The 4,635-nt window shown below is 49.8% G+C and overlaps 1 long non-coding RNA gene across 1 annotated transcript; it reads left to right on the top strand.

The window, feature by feature from the left end:
* Positions 1-37: 37 nt before the first annotated feature.
* On the top strand, positions 38-4,224 carry LOC140407725 (uncharacterized). Its single transcript, XR_011939769.1, has 2 exons — positions 38-190; positions 3,595-4,224. It is a non-coding gene; the product is annotated as an uncharacterized lncRNA (long non-coding RNA).
* The last annotated feature ends 411 nt before the right edge of the window (positions 4,225-4,635 follow it).

Raw genomic sequence — 4,635 nt, 5'->3', positions numbered from 1 at the left:
CTGGCACTCGGCTCGACCCTTCACTGAGCAGCAGGACGGCTCTGATTTAACTGAGTCTCCCCTGGAGCTCACATCTTGCTCCTGATTCCCAGGTGGAGGAGAACGAGTGGGTGGTGGATTACGCCCTGAAAAAACGTAATGTTAAACTGGTGCCGACTGGGATTGACTTCGGGAAAGAAGGCTTCACTCGGTAAGTGAGATTCTAATTCCTATTTGACAGAGAGTGAGCCATACCCTGCTGAATAAACATTATCACTCCTCCAATGTGGCACTATCCTCCTCCCTGAACCTCAGGTATTCCAAACAGCCCAGGAGTTCCCACTTTACTGAGTGTCTTTAAGACAGATTCTTGATCAATAGGGGTTCTGGGGGGGGAGGCAGGAGATTGGGGTTGAGAAAAGTATCAGCCATGATTGAATGGCGGAGCAGACTCGATGGGCCGAGTGCTCCGACCTGTATAAATTCTCGTAAAACTCCTCAAATACCTTATTGATCTCCACCATCAATTTCCCTGTCCTATCCCGCAGCTGAACAATTTCCCTCGCTGCTGCCTCGCTCTGAAGTTGACCAGCCAGCATGCCTTCTCTCCATACTCGTAGACCGCTCCCCTCACCCACTTCCTTGTGGAAAGCTGGTCAAAACTCGCCTGTAGCTCCCTCCTATCCAAAAGCGCTGGATCTGGATCCCCCGCATACCTCCTGTCTACCTCCAACATCTCGTCTATTAACCTTTGCCGTTCCGTCCTCTCCTCCTTAATCACCTTCGCCTTAAACGATATCATCCCCCCTCACCACTGCCTCCAGAGCCTCCCATGCCACCGGCTGTGATACCTCCCCTGGGCAGTTAAAACCCACGTATTCCTTAATTACCCTCCCAATCTTCTCACAGAAACCTCGGTCCCCCAGCAACCCCTCCTCCAATCCCCACCCCGGCCTCTACACTGCCCCCTCCTCCAAAACCATGTCCACTCAATGCGGCGCATGATCCGAAATTGCTATTGCCGAATACTCCGATCCCCTGACCCCAGCCAACAGCGCCTTCCCTACTATCAAAAAATCTATCCTCCAATACACATTGTGAACTGAACAAAAAAACGAATACTCCCGCTCCCTCGGGCGCAAGAATCTCCAGGGGTCCACCCCTCACAATTCGTCTATAAATCCAGTCAACGCCATCGCGTGCCCCCCCCCCCCCGGACTGGGCAAGCAAGCGCGGCAGCAACCTGTCCAACCGTGGCTCCTGCAGCAAGTTCCAGTCCCCACCCACTATAAGCTCATGCAAATCCACATCTGGCATGGCCTCATGTACCTTCCTCACGAACCCTACATCATCCCAGTTAGGACCATACACACTTGCCAACGCCACCAACCTCCCCTCCAATGCCCCTGTCTCTATCACATATCTATCCCCCCTGGTCCGCCACCACTTTCTCCACCTGGAACCTCACTCCCTTACTGACCAAAACCACTACCCCGCACGCACCCTGCTGTCGAACCTGAATGAAATACTTGGCTAGACCAGCTCTTCCTAAGCCTCATCTGATCCTTCACCCTCAGGTGGGTCTCCTGCAGTATCACCACATCGGCCTTCAAACATTTTAGGTGCACAAGCACCCTCGACCTCAAAGACAAAGCTTGATCCACATAACAGCATGAAGTAAAAATATAAAACAGAACTATATATATATATATATACACTCTTCCAACTCCCCTCTCCACGGTCCAAGACATACTCAGTCCCATTTCTCACTTCTGCCCCAAACCTTCAGCCTTGGCAAAGGCCTCCGTTGCCTCCACCATCTCGGAATAAAAGTCTCTGGAGTTGTAGGTCACCCTCAACTTGGCTGGGTACACTACGCCGAACCGCACCCCGCTGTTACACAGTGTCGTCTTCACTCGGCCGAAGGCTGCCCACCTCCTCGCCAGCTGCACAGTTAAGTCCTGGTAGACACACATACCAGTCCCAGCCCACTGCACTGCCCGCTTCTGCTTCGTCCAACTCAGGACCTTCTCCTTCACGTGGTACCTGTGGAAGCAAATAATCATGGCCATTGGCGGCTCATTGGTCTTTGGTTTAGGCATCAACGACCGATGAGCCCGATCCAGTTCGGACCAGGAGGAATCTTCTCCCTCCCCCACCAGCTCCGCCAACATCTTGGCAAAGTACTCAGTCGGCCTCGCGCCCTCCACCCCATAAATAGTGACTTTGTACAGTTAGTGAGTGATCCTTACCCTGCTGAATAAACAGTGACTCTCTACAATTTCACAGTGAGTGATCCTTACACTGCTGAATAAACAGTGACTCTACAGGAACACAGTGAGTGATCCTCACTCTGCTGAATAAACTGACTCTACAGTTGCACAGTGAGTGATCCTTACCCTGAATAAAAAGCGATTCTGTACAGATACACAGTGAGTGATCCTTACCCTGCTGAATAAACAGTGATTCTGTACAGTTACACAGTGAGTGATCCTTACCCTGAATAAATAGTGACTCTGTACAGTTACAGTGAGTGATCCTCATCCTGCTGAATAAACAGTGACTCTGTAGTTACACAGTGAGTGATCCTCACCCTGCTGAATAAACAGTGACTCTGTACAGTTAGTGAGTGATCCTTACCCTGCTGAATAAACAGTGACTCTGTACAGTTACACAGTGAGTTTCCTTACCCTGCTGAATAAACAGTGATTCTGTACAGTTAGTGAGTGATCCTCACCCTGCTGAATAAACAGTGACTCTGTAGTTACACAGTGAGTGATCCTCACCCTGCTGAATAAACAGTGACTCTGTACAGTTAGTGAGTGATCCTTACCCTGCTGAATAAACAGTGACTCTGTACAGTTACACAGTGAGTGATCCTTACCCTGCTGAATAAACAGTGACTCTGTAGTTACACAGTGAGTGATCCTCACCCTGCTGAATAAGCAGTGACTCTGTACAGTTACACAGCGAGTGATCCTTACCCTGAATAAATAGTGATTCTGTACAGATCCACAGAGCGTGATCCTTACCCTGAATAAACAGTGACTCTACAGTTAACAGAGAGTGATCCTTACAGTTACACAGTGAGTGATCCTTACCCTGCTGAATAAAGTGACTCTGTACAGTTACACAGAGAGTGATCCTTACCCTGAATAAACAGTGACTGTACAGTTACACAGAGACTGATCCTTACCCTGCTGAATAAAGTGACTCTGTACAGTTACACAGAGAGTGATCCTTACCCTGAATAAACAGTGACTCTGTACAGTTACACAGAGAGTGATCCTTACCCTGCTGAATAAACAGTGATTCTGAACAGTTACACAGTGAGTGATCCTCACCCTGCTGAATAAACAGTGACTCTGTACAGTTAGTGAGTGATCCTTACCCTGCTGAATAAACAGTGACTCTGTACAGTTACACAGTGAGTGATCCTTACCCTGCTGAATAAACAGTGACTCTGTACAGTTACACAGTGAGTGATCCTTACCCTGCTGAATATACAGTGATTCTGAACAGTTACACAGTGAGTGATCCTTACCCTGCTGAATAAACAGTGACTCTGTACAGTCCCATCAGTGTGATCCTATGACTCTGAACTTCTATTCACAGGTTTCAGGAACGCCGTTTTCACCCTTCCCTCCGTCTAACCCGCCGCTTCTATCCCCACACTCACAACATGGATGGGTTCTTCGTAGCAAAGTTCAAGAAGTTTTCCAATTTGGTGCTGCCTCGTGCTCAGGCTGCGGAAACTCCCATTATCGAGGACCAAACAGTTAGGGAGCCAGTGCCCGAGGGCGAAGGGGTGAAGGCCGCAAAGCCGCCTCAAGCCCCCGCCTCCTCTGGGAAGAAGCCAAAGAAGTCTCAAGTGGGTGGGAAAGGGAAGGCACGGTCCGTTGCTGGGGCTCAGAAGATCAACAGGAAGGTCAAGCTGCAGAAGAGACTGAAAGGATCAGGAGTCAGAGGGCGGAGGAAGGTCAAAGAGCAGAAGCCTCGGTAATTGGAGCAGAATCTGACTAATGTGACTGCAATGTGCGAAAGGTTAAGGTGAACCTTGGGGCTAACAGGGTCAGGAATGCGTCTTAATGAGTATTTGATGGGAAGATTGCCCAAGGAAAGATCAAGGTCTAGTCACCAATCTTCACCCCCAGTATCACTTAAGCTGGTTAAATGTCTTGACTTGAGTTTTGGATTGTTCTTTGCCTCTGTTTTTACAATAAAAGGTTATAATCCTCAACACCACCACCCACCGTCTTGGTCATTCATTTAGACTCTCTCGCTGACCTTGTTGCTCCCAGACCTGGTACACACAGCGAGCACAGCAGGGGTGGGGGTGTGTGAGGAGGGCGAGGAACACAACAGAGGGGTGGAGGGAAGCTGAGAGTCCCACTCTGTCACACCAACCACCCTTTCGTTTTCCGCCCCCTCCCCTGCCGACTACTCTCTGTCTGCCTCTCTCTTTCTATGTCTGCCTCTCTCTGTCTGTCTGCCTCTCTCTGTCTGTCTGCCTCTCTCTGTCTGTCTGCCTCTCTCTGTCTGTCTGCCTCTCTCTGTCTGTCTGCCTCTGTCTGTCTGCCTCTCTCTGTCTGTCTATCTCTCTCTGTCTGTCTGCCTCTCTGTCTGCCTGTCTCTCTCTGTCTGCCTGTCTCTCTC

This window comes from Scyliorhinus torazame, unplaced genomic scaffold (assembly GCF_047496885.1).
Source record: "Scyliorhinus torazame isolate Kashiwa2021f unplaced genomic scaffold, sScyTor2.1 scaffold_1867, whole genome shotgun sequence".
Lineage (NCBI taxonomy): Eukaryota > Metazoa > Chordata > Chondrichthyes > Carcharhiniformes > Scyliorhinidae > Scyliorhinus > Scyliorhinus torazame.
This window is presented reverse-complemented; position numbering and strand designations above follow the sequence as displayed.